Source organism: Phalacrocorax carbo, chromosome 1 (genome assembly GCF_963921805.1).
Source record: "Phalacrocorax carbo chromosome 1, bPhaCar2.1, whole genome shotgun sequence".
In the NCBI taxonomy this organism is placed as follows: Eukaryota; Metazoa; Chordata; class Aves; order Suliformes; family Phalacrocoracidae; genus Phalacrocorax; species Phalacrocorax carbo.
Window position 1 is genome coordinate 76012920 of NC_087513.1, and position 21762 is coordinate 76034681.

The 21762-nt window shown below is 44.5% G+C and overlaps 1 protein-coding gene across 13 annotated transcripts in view; it reads left to right on the forward strand.

The window, feature by feature from the left end:
* The window catches only part of PPFIBP1 (PPFIA binding protein 1), a 116453-nt gene that overhangs the window by 16491 nt on the left and 78200 nt on the right, over positions 1–21762 (forward strand). For 12 of the 13 annotated variants that reach the window (XM_064460606.1, XM_064460529.1, XM_064460573.1 and 9 more), the window contains exon 2: positions 16384–16459. The gene's annotated coding sequence lies outside the window, so the exon portion shown is untranslated. The remainder of the gene's footprint in view (positions 1–16383; positions 16460–21762) is intronic. The other variant, XM_064460547.1, reaches the window with a different exon arrangement.

The following is a 21762-nucleotide window of genomic DNA, read 5'->3' on the forward strand; positions in this document are numbered from 1 at the left end:
CCTAGGCAAGCATAACTGTTACCTCCCCCTCCTATTCCACAGGGACCGGCAACTTCACTTCCTTTCTGCCTGCTGACATCCTTCAGAACTGAGTTAAGCCCGTAGCAGCCTTGCCCACGTATATGGAGCTTGTTACTGGATCCTGATAGTGATCAAGGGCTTGTGTGCCTGGAACCCCAAATGGTGCTCTTGCCAGCCCTCCCCTGGTGAGTGGCCAAAGAGAAGAGTTTGTGGGGAGAGGTGGTCCCAGCTGTGTATCACAGCAGAGCTGACCCCTTTTGAGAGAGTCAAGCTCAAGCAATCAAGGAAGGTTACTGCCCTGGATAGCAGTATCTGTGCTTGCAGGATGCCAAGGGGTCTGAATGCTCTGCTGTATTTATATATAGCACTAAACTTTAAATGTAAGTATATAGATATAATCTCTGTAAATATTTATATACAAATATATGCATAAAAAAAGTTTGGTTGCTTTCTGAATTAGTCCACAGGGTACAAGGGTGTTTTTCTTGTGCATGTGGCAGAAGGAAAATAGCAGGGAGAACTTGGAGGGCTTAGTGGGATCCCTGAGTTTTGCCTGCTTGCACTGGTGTTTAGGTGTTGCTTAAATGTGCTTAGTAAAACCTTTGCCTGCGTCTCCCGCCAACTCAAGTTAAAAGTGCTGTGCTGCAATTAAAGATGCAGATGGGAGGTCAAGTTAGGGGCAACACCTGAGTTAATTTTTCAATGTAGACAAACTCTGCTAATTAGTCTGTTTAAGTCCTGCAGCAGTTTAGTAGTGTTCTGTCATTTTCTTTCTTTGTACCCTACCCTCCTGCTGCAATGCTGTTCAAAGTCTGTCTTGCCTCAGAAGTGGCTGCCTATCAATATTATGTCAAGTGTCCTTCCTTGGGCTATGTGTGCATTGTGAAAAATATTGTGTGTATAGCTGCTTGTATCCTTTTCAAACGCTTTTTATAGCAAGAAGCATGCTAATACAGTGTGGTTCATCATTAACTGAATTTTCTGCTTAGTAGTATCACTCTTACAAATACCCAGCCTGCCTGACGCTGAGAGAGAACAGCACAAGCATATTATCTGGTTGGCATTCTCTTAGCTTTGTGTTGTGAGAGAGCTTTTCTGTCTCCCATTGTTGCTGCAGACTCTGCTCCGAAGGAGTCCTGAGAGAAGCCTGCTACTGTGTACAAGCTTGAGCAGATGCCCTTTGCAGGACTGCTCCATAGACCAGCAGTCCTCCACTCCTGCACCACGAGAAGGGACTTTCTCACAGTATTTTTCAGTTCTCTGCCCCGGTGTAACACACTTCTGAGTGCTCTGCATGCGTGGTGTGGGTGTACTGAGCTGTTCTGAGGCGGTGACCTTCCTCCTGTTCCCAAACCGAACGCTGCAGGTCAGAGGAAGTACAGCTGCATTGCTTGGAGTCTCCTAAGTTATTTAGAAGGAGCTCTTGGGAATAAAGGATCTTATTGCTCTTTTGTTTCTCTTTTTTTTTTTTCTGTCTGCTAATAATCTTGGCTTCTTGTTCACTGTTTTATCCCTTTTTAAAAAGGCTAGGGAAATATTTCTCTTTTTCTTTCTGAACTGAGTTTGCTACAGTATCTGTAGGGCATATAAATCTCCTTTTTGCTTCTTCCTGGCATAAGAATATTTTCCATTTGAAAGAAACTACAAATCTAAAATAAAAATTATAGTTTGACCTTTATTAGTTAGGAAAATAGTGATGTAATGAAATGGCTACTGAGAGGACCAGTGAGACAAATTGTATAGGCCTTTATTTGTCGTTTTCCTGGCTCTGCTTTCCAGAAAGCCCCACACTTTGCCAAAATTAGTTCCCAGCTGTCCCAGCTATAACGCCGCATGGGGCTTTAAGTTTACTTTGCTGTAGGCGCTCAGCTGGATGATCAGCCCCATCACATTTAGACCAAGCAAAGCTGGAGGGATGACTGGCCAGGGATTGTGCCAGAGCTCCCTGCTGCCCCCTCCAGCCCAGAGCAATCTTGCCCCACTGGAGGTGGCAGCCACCCATGGGAGCTGCTTCCCAGATGTGCCTGCCTGCTGTGCAGCCCTTCTCCCTCCCTGGCCAAGCAGGCTGGAGCAGGAGAGTGGCAGGATGGCCATTTGGCAGGGAGAGCCTCTCCCTTCAGCTCAGGTGTAGAGGCAGCCTCGTTGGGGATGGTTTGTGGGTGGCCACATGACCCCTCTCTCTTCCTTTGGTTTTCCTTCCTTTTCCCACCCCACCCTGCCTCTTTGGACAGTCTTGGGGTGAACTGCAGCTGCCTGGGGGAGCAAACAGCTCCAGCTCCTGAATCAGTGGCTACCTGTAAATCTGGATCATTCTGCCTCGGGGTTCATGACTAGACCGCGTCTTCATGACTCTGACTATAAAGGATCTGTGACCAACATGAAAGGACTCGGAAAACACTCAAAATTGGTTTAACCCTACCCTGGCACCTTTTCCTTCTGCTTTCATGATGTGCAAATATGAGCTTCAGAACTTGGCTTTCTGGGACTAATCCAGCCTTGGCTCAAGGAAGTGGATGTTTAGGTGGTGCTCCATTAAGTCAGTCCTATAACCCTGTAAAAAGTGGCCTTTGAATCAAAAGAGGCACCTTTATGTTCAGACGGAAAATGGTTGGTGTTAGCCTGGGTTAGCAAACTCTCCTGTTGATCTTGTTCAATGCTCTCTCACTTGACATTGCAGCACTGTTGGGTCTTGCTTCTTCTTGGGTTTGGTTTGTGCAGTTGCCATATTGGAAATCCCAGCTGCAATCCTCAATCTGCTGCAAATCTGATGGAAAATGTTGTTGTAAAGTGCTCTAATAACACAAGGAGCTGAGGAGACTTGCAGTGGCTTTGAAAAGACACTGAGGATGGATTATGTGAAGTTCAGTCTTAAGCCATTTCCTGGACCCTTGTGTATTTGTTTGGTTGGTTTTTTTTCTGTACTAACGAAACTTATTTTTTGACTCTGTATCAGCATCCTTGTATGGAGGCTCAAAGATTATCTGTGCATTTATTAGGGCTGACTTCACAGCATGGATTTGCATAGTCTTAACAACTTTACAATGGGAAATTTTAATTAAAAGTGGTAGAGCCTTTGGATAGTAAAATCTTAATTTTTAATACAGTACAACTAAATTTCTCTGTACCTAGCTAATTACACAAAACTCACTGCAGTATGGGAAGGCTGTTTGGAAACATAGAAGTGTAGAGGTATGCAGAAGGTAGTCTTTGCAAATATCAATTGTCTGAATTGTTCTACTCCTTAAAAAGTGTTCTCCCTTTTGTCTTAAATAGTACTGTTTTTGTGGTTCAGAGTTTGTAAATACAGCCTATTCCTTTGCTTGGGGTGGATGGTTTTAAACAGCTAAAGCAACGGAGGTTTGCATGTAATAAGGAGCTGTAAGCCAATTATTTGTTTTCCTTTCATTGGTGAGCATTTACGGAGTTTTTGAGGGCTCAGCAAGGACTAGGACTCAGCCAGGAGCAAAATAATGTGTCGTGAACACTCTTGAATTACAGGGAAGGTTGGGTACAAATCTGTATTCCCAATTTTCAGCTCACTTGTAGGGAGTGGTAGTGCAGGACAGCGATTATTTCAGCAGTAAGTTTTTTGGCACCTGGGATATTTATTGTCCAACAAAATGTTGAAAAAGCTATAATGAGATTGGCCTTCAAAGTTTGGATTGCATGGACAGGATGGTGGTTGTCTTAACATAGGGTAACAGCTCTGGGTTCAGACTGTCTTTTCTTGCTTTCCCTGAGGGAAGCCTGAAACAATATGGTAAAGAGATGTGCTGGAGCCCCCAGATGAGTTGGCAGTAGAGCCCTGAACCTGAAGCCAGAAGCCTGTGGCTTGCCAGACCACACTGCAGCGTAATTACCAGATAGCATTGCTGCGACTCCGGGGATGAAGCGAGCCGGGGCAGACTGAGATCCACGTTGCTGTCCTTCTGTGTGTGGTACAGGTCTGTAAGAGGGTGTCTGTTATGCTCTCCTTTCCTGTCCTTGTTTTACATGGATGCGACTCTGAGCATCAGATCAACTCTCCACTCAGAGCAGGGTAAATGGAGTTTAATTCTTCAGTACTTTCTTTTTTTTTTTTTTAAGGAAGTTCATGGATTTGTTCTGGCAAGAAATGCCAAGTAAACTTGGAGATATACAGCTTCCTAAATTATTCATCTTTTCCACACAAAACTTGATGAAGCACTGCATATCTCTGTGATGTTTTCTAATGACCCAACATATTTGGCTTCATACAGAACATCTGAAAGAAACTTTTGGAAAGGAGAGCCATGGAATAAACGGCAAATTAAATCACTCTACAGCTCTGTCTCATTTGTATTACCAGGGGAAGAGGACAGTAATTACTTCTTGGCAAATTAGACTACATAAAGGAGTTCTGTATAAAGATTATAATAACCGCTCTAATGAATAAGAATAGGTGATGTAAGCAGGAAGGGGAAATGCATTATCACCAGCTGCATTGCTGCCGTGTATGTGTGAGGGTTACTGTGGTTTAATGAGCCCAGCAGGACCTGCAGTAAGCTGTCTTAGTAATTTCATCTTGTAGCAGGTGATCTCTCAGCCTGTGGGTCCTCAGCTTGCATAAAGAAGGGGAAAAAAATCCTGAATTAAAAAAGAACATGGTGTTGCATGTTGACAGCCCTGTGTTTGAGACATGTTTCTCTGCAGAAGAGAGGTAGCTGGCTTCTCTGTGCAGGAGGCTGTTCAGTGTGGCACACGCAGCTCATACAGACTCTTCCCCATCTGTCTGTCTCTTCTCTGCACTTAATTTCTCATGCTGTTCTGGTTCATCTAGATCACCCTCTGTAGAGTGTTGCCTTTGCAGTCCTGTCTGATGCTTAACTTGCTTTGCATCCTCCTCCAAATTGAGGGGCTCTGCAAGTTTGACATCTACTAGGCCTCGTCTTTGCTGGCATTAGAGGTGTGCTATACCTAAGGAGTTACCTTGACAAGTTACACAAAAGTAACAGTATGGTTTGCCTCTTCCTGGACTGTTCAATGAGATGACTCTCTTATGCTGGTGGTTGTTACAGTAAAATGTTTTCCCCAGTGACAAGGCCCCAGGATGCTCATGGTTCAATTATTGACTTTTAAACTCTGTTTACTGTGCACAAGGCCGTAAATCAGGAATGAATGGGAAGTGAAAGTTGTGCTGGAGCTCAGTAGCTAGATTTTTTTTTTTTGTGGAAATCTAAGTAAAATGGCCTTTGCCTCTTTTTGGGGCAGTGCTCGTGTTCCTAATGAAAGTCTTAAGTGCTTTTGTGATCATAAACAGTCAGTTGTTAAGAGAGCCACTGGAAACTACTGGGGTACAAATTCAGAACAACTTACCTGTATTCTTATGTATTCCTTTGTACTGTACCCCATAAAGACCTGTGGTTTTGCAAGTGATGACTTTCTGTATAGATAAAACACAACTCTTGCTTTACTATTTGGTCAAGTATGGGAGGCTATTTTTTGCCCTCCACAAATTTATAGGATTCTTGGGGGATATTTCAGAATGAAAGGAACAGAGGCAGAAACATGCTGTCACCTGAAAGCCTTTTCTCTATATCCTGACTTCATAATTGAAGCAACCTCTCATGTTGTCTGTGGAGAGGGCTCTAATGTGAGTAAAACACTATGTACGGTAACAGGAGTGGGTTGGATTGTGGAAGGTGAGAGGTATGATGGTGACTTTATCTGAAAAGACCTTGTCTGCTTCTCCCATCCCCATTGCTTCCACCGTCTCCTCTGGGAGACAGCAACATGCTCCTGGGTATGGCTTGAGGGGATGGGCTCTGCAGTCTTCCAGTGGAAGGCCTAGGTTTCACCCTGCCCTTCTGTGCAGGGGATAGGGTCTCTCTGTGCTCCACCATCTGTCAGAATATACTCCTGAAGATGGTCCTTCCCCCAGTTTACATGCTGGAAGACAATCAGACTAAGTGACCTTGGAAGTCTTTTTGCTGTGGCCCAAAATTTACACAGCAGTTAAATCTGTTTTGTGAAATTACTGGATTCTAGGAACATAGAATCATAGAATCATGAAGGTTGGAAAAGTCCTCTAGGATCATCAAGTCTAACTGTCAGCGCAACACTACCATGTCTCCTAAACTGTGCCCTGAAGTGCCACGTCTACACATCTTTTAAATACCTCCAGGGATGGTGACTCCACCTCCTTTCTGGGCAGCCTCTTCTAATGCCACACCACTCTTCCAGTGGAGAAATTTTTCCTAATATCCAATGTAAACCTCCCCTGATGCAGCGTGAAGCCATTTCTTCTCGTTCTATTGCTAGTAACTTGGGAGAAGGGATCAACACCCTCCTCGCTACAACCTCCTTTCAGGTAGTTGTAGAGAGGGATAAGGTCTCCCCTCAGCCTCCTCTTCTCCAGGCTAAACACCCCCAGTTCCCTTAGCTGCTCCTCATAAGACCTGCTCTCCAGACCCTTCACCAGCTTCCTTGCCCTTCTTTGGACACGCTCTAGCAACTCAATGTCCTTCCTGTACTGAGGGGCCCAAAACTGAACACAATATTCAAGGTGTGGCCTCACCAGTGCCGAGTACAGGGGCACGATGGCATGATCACTTCCCTGCTCCTGCTGGCCACACTGTTGCTGATCCAAGCCAGGATGCTGTTGGACGCCTTGGCCACCTGGGCACACTGCTGGCTCATGTTCAGCCAGCTGTTGACCAGCACCCCCAGGTCCTTTTCCGCTGGACAGCTTTCCAACCACTTTCCCCGAGGCTGTAGTGTTGCATGGGGCTGTTGTGACTCAAGTGCAGGACCCGGCACTTGGCCTTGTTAAACCTCCTACTGTTGGCCTTGGCCCATCAGTCCAGCCCGTCCAGGTCCCTTTGTAGACCTTTCTTACCCTCAAGCAGATTGACACTCCCACCCAACTTGGTCTCATCTGCAAACGTACTGAGGGTGCACTCAGTCCCCTCATCCAGATTATTGCTAAAGATATTAAACAAGACTGGCCCCACAACTGACTGGCCCATATGTAGGATGTTTAACAGAGACATCCTTGTGTAGAATGTTTGTGGCTTCTAATGTTAACTGTCCCTCACGGGAAAGATGATTATTAGGTGATTTCTAAATGAAGATACAACACACACATACTTAATGCTGCACTTGTTTGCCCCCAGTGTCTTGTAAGTAGTTCTTTCACATCCAGTTTTCATTTTAGAGTCTAAACAAAGTTTGCCTCTTTCCTCAAAAAACCAAACAATCTCCCACAAAACAAACCAACCAACCAATTAAATATGAAATAATTATTTATTCACATTTCACATGAAATATGAAACTAGCATTTCGTATTTCTGTTTGGCTGGTGTGGTGGTTAGGGCTGCATGTTCTTTCATGAGAGTGAAACTGCGTGGGTGAAGTGGGAGAGTTAATAGGACCAAGTTGAGTGGAAAACTTGTAAGTGAAGATACTGCTCTCTGGGGTCAGATATCCCCACTCATCTCTGTTTCAGGCGCTGCTGTGATGCATTTGTTGGTTTTAATTCATTGTCATTTAAGGCTTATTGTTTTTGTTGGATACTTTCATTTTTATGTTTAGGCTCTGTCTTGTTCCCAGCCCCAGTGTTTTGAAGCTCCATTCCATAAACCTTGCCACCTTGCTCTTGACATGGGGGTGGGTGTCCATTTTGGCTCTGCAGCACGCTCCCCATGCCTGTTCTGGCTGCTTGGCACCTCTCAGGGTAGTCATTGCTTGTTTCGGGCCCTCAGCCTTCCCCTTCTCTGAAGCAGGAATAATTTGATTGTACTTCTCATCCCCTAATAGCTGTCCAGGGTTATGATACTGAAGGCTCCTTGGACAAAACCAACCCACAATATGTTGCAAGTGATCTTGATTCGGCTTGTAAGCTTTTGTTCCCTTTGTACTCCTTACAGGCGGTATTGTTTGGTTGTCTTTCAGTAGTGCCTCTGGGTTGCTTCCATTCCCTAGCAAGAGGTCTGTGGGATGCAGCGTGCGTTTCTCCTTTTCTGTGATGAAGGGGAAGGTGGCTGCAATTTGTAGGTGACAGTTCTGGAGAGGGATCTTGCTTTCTGTTGCAGCTGTGATGCAGGTGGATTGAGGTGTGTCTAGTCTGTCCTGGCCCTTTCCCAGCCATGAGCTCAGTTGCTGCTGTGCTGTTCCTGTCTCATCTGCCAGCTGAAGGAATGGTCCATATATGGACCCAGTAGCATCCAGCATTATTTGTGGGTGTTTGAAGATGAAACACAGTTTGTAAACAAGCAGCCCAGGATGTGATGGGAGAACGGTGTGTTGTGAGCTTTCCAGGCGGTGGAAGGAGGGCAGGGAAAGGATGTTATTGTGCTTGTAGGTATGGAGATGGGAAAGAGCTGCCACCAGCTATACCTCAGGTAGCAGTTGACAAACCTTTACGATTTTGTTTCCCCATGTGTGTTGGCCTTCTGTCCACCATGACCGGTGATTCTTCTCTTTGGACCTCTTCATTTTCGCTTTTCCTTATCTCCAAATTATCTTTTCCCTCCCTTGGCTTGGTCCATTGTTTCTTTTCAGTGTCTCTCATGTTGGCCATACAAGAGTCAACATATGCGCTGGATGCCCACTTGCAGATGCTGACAGAGTGGCTGCTGCGCCAAACAAAGCAGGGAATTGTTGACTACTTGCAGCAGAGTTTGACTCCATGTAAGGCTAATTTGGATGTCTCCTCTACCTACATACTAGTTTGTCCCAAAGATCTAGGAATGTGACACCTATTCAGATTCTTTGCCTTCTGCCAAATGTGGTCAAAATTGACTAGCAAGTTGAAAATTTAATAGGGTGAGGCCTGACAAACAACACTACTACATAAACTTAATTTCCTTTAGAATCCAGGCCAAAAATCTGTGGTGAGGGTTTTATTCTGCAATCATGTGCTTTAAAACTGTTTGGAACAGTGTGATTAGTAGAAATGGTATTTTCAGGATTATTTGCAGTGTGTATGAAAACACGACAGCTGAATCCTGTTGTGTGCATGTGTATTAGCACGGTACCAACTTAAACGGGCTGAAACAACTGAAGTGTCTGCATAGAGAAATAGCAAAATAAACATACAAAACTTTTACTTGTGAAGCTGGCAAAGCATCTAGTTATGTTCATCTTAATGTCTAGGTTTTTAAATTCAAATCTTTTGCTGTCTCTCCTTAACAACAACAACAACAAAGTATTTTCTTCCTTTTCCTGGTAAATGCTTTTGGTTTTTGCTGTTTGCATAGCTTCCACTTCACTTTTCAGCTCTGGAAACACAGAATTTGGATGCGTGAGCCTCACTAACAGGATTTCATAAGTTTTTGGTGTTGGAGCTATTTAAGTTCCTTCTAGGAACAGCAAAGTATTGCTGTGACTGAACTTCAAAGCAAAGGATGCCCATAACAATTCAGGATAATTGAAGGGCGGGCATCTTCCTGAAAAATGTTATGGCAAATGTTATGTGTGAGCCCAATCCCTTTTTGTTAAGGAATGTCTTGTGCTTCTTTCTACTGGAGTTGGGCAGGAACACAGAAACCAGTATGTGGCAACATCAGTTAGATTAAGATGATGAACAACACTGATAGAGCAGCGCCTTTTGCATTTGATGGGGCATGCCAAGGTTGAAGGTGTCCCATAAACTTCCAACTGTGAGGCACGTGGAGGCTTTTCTGGGCTCTTTTGCACGTTTAGAAGCATAAGACCGAAGTGGTGCCTGTGAGGGAGAAGCCACTTTGATAATCTTTTTATGTTAGTTTAGTGATAGCAGTGTTACAGCCCGTTGTGATCACCTTACCCTAAAAAAGCAGTCTCCTCTAATGAAACTCTTGCAGCCTCTTGGCTTCCAGAACCAGGGCTGCTTGAGACACCAACTGATTGTTGGTATTTATGCAAGGTTAGAAATGGTGCCTGAAGATGGCTGTCCACCCTGTGTGCACTGGGTTGCCGTGTGATTAACAAGATCAGTGGCTTTAGTCACCTTGGTGTCAGCAAGAGGCAAAATACTGACAAGACCAGTATTTGGTGGTACTGAATTCATGCTATGGAAAATGTCTTCCAGGAGATTGAATTCTCTCATATCTGATTGCACAGACTTCTTATCACACTGCTTCCATAATATTGGTGCTGGCAGCATGAGATCTTCAATTAAGTTCATAAAATAATCTTCCATGTCTTCCAGTCACTTCTATGTCTTCCATCAACTGATGTCTGCATTTTCACAGATGATAGACAAAATGCATATAACCTGTTGCTTTGGCTTGTAGAATAAAAACAAAGCACTAGCTGACAGAAACTGCATGGAGTGGTGCTCCAATTCAGGTTGGACTCAGTCAGTGATTAACGTAAAATTAGTCATGGATTAGTCATGATTTTTTTTTTCCTTGCATAAGTCATGTCTAGTTTCAGTTAAACTCTTGATAAGTTAGTGATTTGAAAGCTTTTATTTAAACCTCTCTAGTTTGTTCTTGCTACTGATCTTACAAGTACTTCATTAAATGGTCTGTCTGGTGTTCTTCTCTGACTCAGATTATTTATAATATTTTATTATGTATCTAGAAAGTGTTTCTTTGCTGTGGCAATGGGCTATGTTGTCTGTATCCTCCAATGTTGGTATGTTGTTTCAGTGACATCTGTGCTTTTACATGGTTCAGATGTACTGTTTTGTGGTAGGAAACGTTGTTGTATGAGATATCACCTGTTCAGGTCACTGGAGTTAATGATGTGGTTAGTTTTGCTCAGGTCCCTTTAGTTTTCGCTTTGGGTTTCTGTGTGTGCCAGACCCCTTGGTTTTGGACTGAAACTTGGTTTTTAAGCTCAAGGCTGGCACTTGTAGGGTGGACAAGTACTGTTTCTGGTTTCAGCTGTGGGTATAGTAATATCCAAAACCAGATTGGTTTGTTAATGTTGGTACTGTGTATGTTTTGTCTGTGTCAAAAGATGTACAGCCTTCTAGAAACCAAAAATGAAAAGAAAGGCTAAAGCATCTGTGTTTTCTGTGTTTGTCAAAGTGCAGCTAGCCTGTCCCATCATAAATAAGAGATGTTACATGGTCTGCAGCAGCTGAAAAATGTATCGGGGGACAGGGTGATGTAAATGTGAGAGAGATTGGGTGATGATGGGTGATCCCTGATGCGGATAGATGATGTATACAAATATGGGGAAATTACTCAAGCTGCAGCCCTGATTACTTCCATTCAGGTTCAAACCAGCCTTTACCCAAAGGCCTTTACAAAAAAAATTGTACCATTAGTGTACCAAAATGAGAGACATGCATCAATGGCTTTTTCCATGGAAAAATCATTGGGTCCCCAAATCATTCTAACTATTAGTGTTTCTTCATTGCTTTGCTTCTTAGCTTTAAATCCTTTGCCCACCTTTCCAAGGCAAGATAACTGAACGTGATCAGCCTGTATTGGTGGCTTCGTTGGAAGTATACATTATTAATTTTCCTTCATAAATTTTCAGTCAAGTTATATCTAGTAGCAATTGATTCATTCTTTAAAGAAAAAAGAAAATTGAAAAGGAAAAATGGTCTGTTAACACAGACTAAAGGCAGAGTATGCAAATGTCAAATACACTTCTCAAGCAAGAATCTTCTCACTGTAAGCTTTAAAAAAAAAATAAAAAAGAAAGATGATACTTTGTACTGCCCAGCATGAGCTAGGTATTACCATTTGAAAGGGTGAAAGTGTATGGCCAAGTTCTGCAAAATTAACTTCTAATACATATAGATCTGGGGGAAGTCGAATAATGAGATAGCGGAGATGCCTGTGCAAGCCTTGACGAGAGGAGCTGTGTCTGTGTGGCAGCCTCCATGTACACTTGCATGAAGCCACAGCATGGCTCAGCGCCTGCAAGCACAACTGGGCTTTCGGGAAGAGGCATCTTGGCTGTGGGAGGAGGGCGACTGGAGGAAGCTGAGTACTCGCTCGTGGTTTTTTGCCCCGGGGAGTGTGTGTGGCAGACAAGGGGTAGGCAGAGGAGGCCTCTTGCCACCTCTCCTCCTGGCAGCCAAGCTGCAGAAAGGGGTGCTGTCAGAAGAGATCCAAGCGATACTACCTTGAGAAACCAGAGGCTTTCGCTTCTCTGCTCTGAAGGGATGAGAGGTCAGGATGGGTGCGGAGCCGCTGACCACCAGGGAAGCACGGGCTGTTGTCAGACGTTTCCTGGAGAGGTGACTGTGCCTGCTTCAAGCCGTTAGTGTTACAGGCAGCGTCAGCTCCGGTCGCAGGGCAGAGTGGCTCGTCTAAACCTTCACCACAGATTTCAAGAAACACTCCTCTTCTGGGAGACTATGGCCTCCTCCTTTAGTGTAGTCCCTTGCGGCAGGCTGAGCTTTGCTGTCTGGCTGAGGCTGTCCTCAGCAGCCGCAGCCCTTCTGCTCAGGTCCCTCTTTCCTGTGTGATTTCTTGGTGCTGAAAGTCCCAAGTCCATTGCCCAAATGACTTGCCCACCAGTCTGACCACATCCTCAAGGTGTAAATGGTCCCACTACAAAACCTAGTAGTCTTGAGCAGGGCTGGCCCTCACATTTCATTCAGGTATGTGTATGTATGTAGGTGGTTTAGCTCATGGAGTACTTTGGGCTTGGAGCGGGTGGTAGGAGATATTTAAATACATACTCTGAGTCCTGCTGCCTGTGGAATGTATTGCCCAGTTTTCTTTTGAAAATCTAGGAAGAATGCTACAGTAGCTTTTTAATTAAAACACAAATATGTAGACATGAAGCAAGTGTGTGGGAAGGAGGAGCTATCTGAATTGGGCTGTGACTACTTGGGTCCTGTGTTGCAGTCATTTTTGCTTTTAGTAGAGAGGAGGGCTGCTCTCAGATCTTGTAACGCAAACCTGTTCTTGATCAGAAGTGATTAGGCAAAACAGATCTTTATTTTTATTTAGTAAAGAACAGACATAAACCAGATTATTTGCTTGCAGTAGTCTTGCAATGTTCCTGAAACAAAGCTTCTAGTAGGCACAAAACAAAGAAATGGTGCTGCTGCTTTCCTGGTAAGCTGTGCCCCTAAACACGGTGCAACATGTGAATTTTTCAGATCTTTAGGTGTGGGGCTGTGTCCTGTTTAAATTCATAGAGTGTGCAATTGCATGCAGTTGTGTCCCTTTAATTTGTAACAGAAATGGGTGGCTATTGTAGAGAAGCTTTGATTGGCAAGGTAAAATATTATTGCTGAACATGCAAGATTGTAGGATTAGGATTTGTGTTTTCTTTCTGGTTAAGAGATTATGGTCTGGAAATGACAAAAGAAATTCACATCCTGCATCTCTCTGTTGTTTTATGTTTGTCTTACAGTGCTGTTTTTTCCTGGGTATGCTGGAAAGGTTCCTCCAGGGCATCTATATTTGCGTTGTTCTCTGTGTGAAGGCAAAAATGCAATTAAATTTTATCTCACCTGGTTTACCTACTCCTGCGCTTCTTAAATGACCATTCCTAAAAATTGACTCTTGATTATGAGTGTGGTTTTCTGGGAGGTTATTCTCTTGATACTGAAACTGTGCTTGCATTAAACTTGGTGTCCGTGGAGAGCTTAGCTTTTGCAGTCGAGGCTGGAGAGCTCCCATTCCCCAGATGCCTGGCTGCCTATGTGCCCTCTGATTGGGGCTTTGTGGCACATTTATCATGTGTGATGATATTCACATGTGTGATGACATGTGCAGCTATTCCCTCGGTTGCCATTCTTGGATGATAATTTACCCTTCCAGCTAAACCAGAAAATCTCCACCCTTTCCCAGAAGTCCAACAAATCCCAGTTTTTGCCCAGTGTGCCTGAGCTCCAGACATCTCCTGGGGGCTGCCAGCCTTCCTGGCATCCTGATGCAGGTCGCAGGGTAAAGGCCCTTGGATCTTTGTCCTGTGCCCCGTTCAGCCGGCATAAATACTGGGGTGAACGTCACAGTCAGCCCTATGGGAATCACTTTTGAAAACAGTCTTGAGAAGTGAGGGTGTGCAAGAGAGGTTTCCTTAGCTGTGCGATTAGAGGCAGTCTGAGATTTCTGGGGAAGTTGATTAGTAATAATTAAATTGAGTTTGAGGAAGGAAGGAAACGGATGAGAGGGGAAATGTAAACCACTTCCCTAGCAGCCTTTGAAACAAACTGAATCCTTGTGGTGACAGCTCACAAGGTAGGGTCTAAGACAGTTAGTTCGCTTTTGAGAAATGCATGCAAGTGTTCCCTTTCTCATTAGATAGCGAGCATCCATACAGCTTGCCCAAGGTGTGGGCTGTGTATGTGCAACTCTGAATCTGCTGGGAAGGAAATGACTAAACTTTCTGTCAAACCACAATAACAAAGAACATCTTTGATTCACCAAAATAGTCATGGTTGAGACACGTGGGAATAGCTGTGGTGGTGCTGGCGCCCCATGCCGGGAAGAGCAAATCAATCTGAGATCTGCACTTGTAGAGAGCATGACTCTCTTGTCCTTAAAGACAGCATCAATGGAGGAACACAGACCTGGCAGGACTGGGAGGGAGCTTTGTTCTGAAAAGCTGCTGGGACATTTCCTGTGCTGGAAATGCTTTCTGCAGTGGAGATGATGATGAGGAAATTGGGGCAAGGCTGTTGAATGCCTCTGAAGTGGGTGTCAAGAGGGGCAGACCAGCTGCAACAGCCAGCCACAGTGGGGCACAGCACCAAAATCCTGCTGCTGCTGTGGTGCTCTGCACCTCCTTCCCCTTTGCCTGACTGCTTCCTGTGGGTCCTGGCAGCCTGGGAAGTGGGAATCCCAAAGATCCTGTCAATTTGTGAGCCTTGCCTGGCTCAGCTGGAGTCAATTATTTGGAATGAAGGGGAGAAGCTCTGTTTAATTAGAAGTTTTCCATTTCAGCCCTTGGTATTACTTTAAGCAGACTTAAAATAACACTGTTAACTAACTTTTTTTCCCTAGCTTTGTAGTTTCATATATGACATTCTGCAGCACCCTTTATAGAAACCTCAAATATTTTTTTTCTCTGCCTACCACATTTTGTCTCTTTTTCCATCTGACGGATGTTTTTTTCCTGCGTTGTGCAGGGCTCAGTACATAATTATTCTGTTGCAATAGCCTGAAGCCCCAGTCCTGTGATGGAGTCTGCTTGCACAGACTCATATGTCCCTGTCATTTGTGTTCTGTGTAATTTTTTTTCCCGTGGTGTTCTTGCTAAATCTAGTCTAAAAAAACTGCTCTAAAAAGCAATGAGCACCCAATCATTTGTGCCCTGAGACCTTCTATTATAGCTTTTTAGTATCTAGACCTGAAAATGCCTTTTTTCCTTCTTTTTGGTGCTCATTTCCCAGTCATGCACCGGCTGAATTCTCTCTGTTCTAGTTTATAGCTTCTGGATATTTGCAGTTGGCCTTTGTTGCCCCAAGTCAACAAATAGTTAGTCTGTGTCTTTTTAGCCCTGCTTTTTTTTTCTTGAGCTGATTCTTTGCTTTCTGGTCACGTTGCCCGCTCATCCTAAACTTCTGTCAATTTGGCAAGATCTGTTCTTGCTCTTGGTGTGATTTTTGTTCAGAGAGCAGCATCTCAGCAAGATGGTGCAGTGTCCCAGGTGAGGGTGCCCTGGAGTGTTTCTGGTTGTTTCAGTTCTTCTACTAGCCATATTTCACTGAACACTCATATATGAGTTACTAATTCATAAGTCTCTTCTAATTGGAGCTTATGTAATTTCCTATGTTTGCAAGTTTGTTATTGGTCTGGAGTTTTATTCCCCAAACTTTCCTTTTGCATTTCAAATTCAAAGTTTACCCAGAACCTTCTGCCGGAACAATTTTGTCAAGCTTCCCACACCAAATAGCTCTTATTTTGACCACAATCTGTAGATGGGAGTATCCATGACTAAAACTTTCTGTCAAGCCACAGTAACAGAGAACATCTTTGATTTCCCAAAATAGTAATAGTAAAGAGACTCAGGAATAGCTGTTGGGAAGAAGCTGCAGTGTTGGTTCAGTGCTTTGGGCTGCTCTGACTTCCACTGGCTTCACTTCACGCTCTGATCTCTAGACGTTCAATGCCATGGGGTGCTTGGTTGGGATTTTTGGAGGTCACAACAGTGAGAAGGAAGCCTTGCAAGGCATCATTCGCATTCTTTGTTTTGAGTTACACACGTGTGATCAACTGGAAAGGTGGAGGGCATGCACAGGCCAACCGTGTAATAAATACTGAGAGGGAATGTTGCTGGGGATTATTCGGAATAAACAAGCTCATTTCCCCTTTGTACATCAGTTGCCATCCTTTAATCTCTTGGAATAGCCTTTTTTTCAATGCTTTTATGTATGTAATTCACTGTGCTTCCTGTATCCTGTGTCACTTGATGATAAACTTTTAGAAGATATCACTGTTAAGTCACCTCAGACTTTGTAGTGATTAATTAAATTCTTAATTTCTCTCTTTTCAGTGTCAGAAGTTTATATGGATCAGTGGTACTTGTTCAAGAGTGACAGTGGAGATCAGCATTAAGTCTGCTCCTCTGGGTGAGTAATCTAACCCGCCACCTCGCTGATGTCTAGTATCTACGTATCTGCTGGTTTTTTGCTTGATACTTACACAACAGCTCCTTTAGGCTTTTATTTCACATGTCATTAAAATTATGCTGTATATGGCTTCCAACAGGAGTTGTAGAAGAAAGTCATCCTTCTTCTCCTTGTATAGACATCCATTTATTTTGTATCTTTTAAAGGATAGCCACCACTTAACACAGTCTGAACCACTGTTTAGATTCAGGGAGGTTTTCCACATTTTAAAGACAGTGGCTTTGGAGTTAACATATGGACTGTGGTAATGAAGTATATTTTGATTATCCAAGAAATAAAACTGAAATGACCACTGGAGCTGTTCTGTGGCATATGATGGGTACAAGCACTGCCTGTGCTCCAGTGCGAGGCCCACTGAACTTGCCATGTGCTGCATGTGTGCAGTTAATCTGACTTGGCAGGTCTATGGCAACGTGCAGAGAAACTGCCAAGAGTTTTCAGATTACCCGGGCAAATTTATGTGAAAACACATTCAACAACATAGACTATCTGTTGCGTTGCCCCTTGGAAATGGCCAAGTTTAGTTGACTTCAAGGAGTGGCATTTTGCATTCGGTCTAGACTGATTTGATCCAAGTAGCCTAGTCCATGTCAGAGCTGGCAGTCTTGTCTTGGGAACGGTTATCCCTCATCTACTTTGTTTTGGATATTACAATATGATCTAGTAAGATTTGACATCCTAAATTCCAGCTGGCTCTTCACGTGGAGAGCTGGGTCGAGCATCTGCACTTCAGCCATGCACCCTGCGGCTGGCTTGTGCTCACCCCATGACACCACCACTGAGGTCCCAGCTGCTTGCTATCTCATGTCGTTGCTCTGTTTCATACCCTGTACAAATGCTTGCCAAGACTCACATCTACTAGTATGCAGCATCCTTTGTCTCGGCTTGCTGCCCTCCAACTGCTCTCATCTCTGAACCTGTCATCCTTGTCTTATCACTGGATGAGGAATGTGGTATTTGCTTGTACCATCCTCTCTGAGGTGGTGTGTGTTAGTCCGCTGGAGAAGCAAGCATACCTTCCTTCTTGTGATGCATCTATGTAAGGCTCTGGCCATTTATTTGTCCTGGGCCCCTGAAACTCTACCTGTGTCAGCTGTTAGCTTCTGTCCCACTGCTGTACTGGGCTGCTTCTTGACTGCTGTCCTCATGCTTCATAAGGCTGTCTCCCTACACCAGCTGAGCCTTGTTGCCTTTTTGCCTATGCTTTCTGTGGCGGATGGGCTGGATCCCCTTTCTGCTCCCTGACACACCACATGCAGCTGATGTTCCTCACAATGTTTAAAAGCCTGTGACCCAGTAGGGTGCCCACTTTGCATGCACAGGTTTGCTAGCAGAGATATTGGGCTTTGGAGAGAACAGGTAACGCTTCCTCTGCTGCCCAGGACTGATGGTATCACAGAATGGTAGGGGTTGGAAGGGACCTCTGGAGATCATCTTGTCCAACCACCCTGCTTGAGCAGGGTGTACAGGACTGTGTCCAGGTGGGTTTTGAATGTCTCCAGGGAAGGAGACTCCACAACCTCTGTGGGCAGCCTGTTCCACTGCTCAGTCACCCTCACAGTAAAGAAGTTTTTTCTCATATTGAGGGGAAACTTCATGTGTCCCAACTTGTGCCCATTGCCTTTGTCCTGTCATTGGGCACTAATGAAAAGGTATTTATAGGTATCAATGAAATCCCCCCTCAGTCTTCTCTTCTCCAGGCTGAACAAACCAGGTGTCTCAGCTTTTCCTCCTCAGGGAGGTGCTCCAGCCCCCTGATCGTCTTGGTAGCTCTCTGCTGGACTTGCTTGAGGAGTTCCACATCCTTCTTAAACTGGGGGGCCCAAAACTTAAACTTCTTAAACTGGGTATGCCGCTGCTGCCTGGAAAGAAGTGGGTATTGTTCCCCGTTTGTCAGAAACCCTAAACTCCAGTGCCAAATGCTTTTATTCCCTGGGTTTTTAACCAGAGGTCTGCTGGCTTCAGGTGCAGTTATCACCTATTGTCTCCCATCCTGGTCACATCTCTTCAGTTTTACTGCTGCTTATCAGAGTTGCTGGGATTACACTCCAGATGGCCCTGCAGTTCAGCTGGATTTGAGTAGGTTGAGTAGGTTGTGGCTGTCAAAAGTCCGATGTTGGCTAGCAGCCATGTTCTGCTGGACGTGTGTCTGGAGACTTTCAATCTCTTGGCATCACCATGCCAATGTCTTGCCTTCACTGCAAGTTTCTCTCTCTTTGCTCTCCAGATGCTGTGCTGGTTTCACCTCCCCAGGAGCAGCAGGAGTTTTGGGACCTAAATCTGCTTTGTTTTCCCCATCACTTGTGCTGTTGCTCCTGCAAAGGGGTGTGTGTCCATGTCCATCCTAGGCTGTAGTAGCAGGTGCTCAGTCCTCCTTTCGCCATTCCCATAGCTCTGGTATTGACATGTTTCTGGTATTTGGAGGCAGGCTGTTCAAGTCACCCGTTGCCCTCAGCAGGCGGTCTAGAAAGCCGGAGCTGATTTCTCTGGCTGCTGCTTGCTTTCACCATTAAACAAACAAATGAGAGCCTTTCCTAACAAGATGGCAAGAAATCCCCGTGCCTGACTCAGCATTGACAGGAGCAGTGGGCTGTGTTTCAGGCTGCTGTTTGCTTCTCACAGTCAGGGGGAGAAACAGAGGCTTTCTCCTTGTGTTGCCCCAAGTTCAGCCCAAATGTCTGAGCTCCAGTCGCTCCATACAGAATACACTGATGTGTTTTGCGTGGAGTTTCGGTGCCTCTGCCTGCTGCCTCTATGTAGCCATAGAAGCACGGATTCCCATCCTGTTGTTCCTGCCCTGGCAAGCACTGTGTTAAACATGGTGCCAACAGTCCAACTGTGGCCCACAGTTAAGGCAATGTGTATAAATAATACAGAAAAGCTAAATAAGGCTTTTAAAATAAGCCTTAGCAGAGAGAGCCGCTTAAGTGTGGTGCCATGAAGGCACGAAAACCTGGCTATGTCCGTGTGGCCCAATCCAGTCATACTTCCTGCGGCTGCTGCTCTTTCCTAGCAAAATCCGCGAAAGTTATCAGGTACCTCTTCACCTCGCTCCACCAGTTCTTGGGACTGCTTTGACTTGAAGTTTGCACTCAGTGGCAGCAGATTGTCTGGGTTCCCAAAGCTGGGATGGAGCGTGCACATGCAGCACTGAAATAGCACGTGTTCAGTCCACCCTGTTACAGTGCCCGTGTGCAAAAGGAAAAAATTAATATTTGTTGGTTTGGTTTTTTTCCACACCACACCCCCCCCACATTGAATATGGGAGGGAAAGAAGTACAAGGCTACTTCTGTGTACGTCTCATTATTGTGTTTATTAGCACTTGATGACTTGTCCTGCAGGGTGTAGCCCACACACAGCTTCTTTTGGGCTTTTAATAGGTGAGCTAAACTGAAATGTGCTCAAAATAGTAATAATTTAAATAATTACCCCAGAGCCTCTGGCTATTCTCTATGTTTAGGGGAGGCGTAACACTGCCCACAGTTGGGGCATGGGGGCTGCCCAGGCCACCCCCAGTCCCCCTGTTCATGTCTGGCTGCTGGAGCAGAGGGGTTGTGGTGTGAATGCTGGGGCAGGCATGGGGCAGAAGCCTGTCGGGGTCAGGGTGTGGGAGTGGGTCAGGCATGGGGCATGGCACAGCTCATACTGCTGCAGCTTCAGGGTGCATAGGGCGGGGATATTGCCTTCCTGTTGATGTGTTACCCGAGACTGATGCATGGCACAGGGTCCAGTGCAAAGTAAAATTCTTAATTTGTAGGAAATGTGGTGCCTTCCCCTTGCCCATACCTCCCCCTACCATTACCCAGTATGTTGCTGGAGCAGTATTAGGGATGGGGATACTGATGAAAGACCAGTTCTGACCTGACTCGCCACTGGGTTTGGTAAAAATTAAAACCGCCCTTCCTGGACCCTACCTGTCCCATGTAAGCCCGTCAGCTGAGCAATGATCCTTGGACTGAGAGGATGGGGAAGGAAAGTGCCACCCTGGCAGGCGTTGGTGTGGATGGAAGGAGGGAGGATTTTTCTGTTTTTTTTTTCCTCCCTTTCTTCTGAGAGGCAATATTGCTGCTTGGAGAAAGCAGTATGTTATTACACTTTTGCTCTTTACATTTTATGTGATGTGGTTTGGGTGATGTTAATGTAACTTAATGTTATGCTCACCCACAGTACTGATGGTGGCTTTCTAATATACATAAATCCCATATGAGACAGAGGTAGTTGTATTTATCTGTAAATAGTTAGCATACTACCCTGTTTATCTAGCATGTGACCTCTCTGTTGCACACTGCATTTCCCTGCCTCCCTCCCATCCGGTCCTTTTTATTTAATTGACTTTCCTAGTCCTGACAGTCACTTTATATTCAGAAAACATAAATTCATCCCCCACAAAGCTTTCAAATCTAATTTCATTTCTTCCCTTATTTCTTTGAGAAATTTTTTGCTCTCTTCAAGACGGAGAATGTACATTTTCCCCTGCTTATTTAGGCAAGCTTATTTTTGTCTGCAGAAACCTGGGCAAATGATATGTTTCTTTTCTTGCATTTATAACCCTGTGAGGTTTACGTATTGGGAATAATCTTTGTGAGCTGGAAGAAGATTGTCCAATCTGTTTTAAGATGTCCCACTTTCTGAGTGTTGCATCTCATTAGGAGTACAGTTGGCTATTTGCATGGCTTTTTTCTTCCCCTACATAGCTTGGGGGAGAAAATATATGATTTGATCATCTAGTAATAATGCTTGGCACTTTGCGTCTTCAAAGAACTATACAGCTATGAATGGAATAATTTCTATAACATTGTGTAGTAGTTTCTAATTATTATTTGCCCCATTTTACAGATGAGGAAAATGAATAAGAAGGCAACTGGCCTTAGGCCATGAGAGGAGAAACAAAATCAACTTGAGGTTCTGGCTCCCTGACTTGTACTAGAACAGCACCACACCTCTTTCTTGTTTAAACTAAAGAGGAGAAAAAAAAAAAAAAAGGAAAATTTGATTCCCATCGACAACAAAAAAAATTTATCTTTGATCCTGCCTAACCTTGTTAACTATTTAGTTAAGTGCATTTGTTGGTGGTGGTGTTTTGGTGTTTGTTTCTAAATACGTTGTCTAACTTACTGATGTGGTTGTCACTTCTCAGCATGTGGTTGGAGGTATGCAAGGAATTGTCTGGAGTTTACAAAGGTGAAGCAGTGTGTGAATTGAGTTAGGGCTGCTTGGAGGATGTGTTGCCCACCCCCCACCC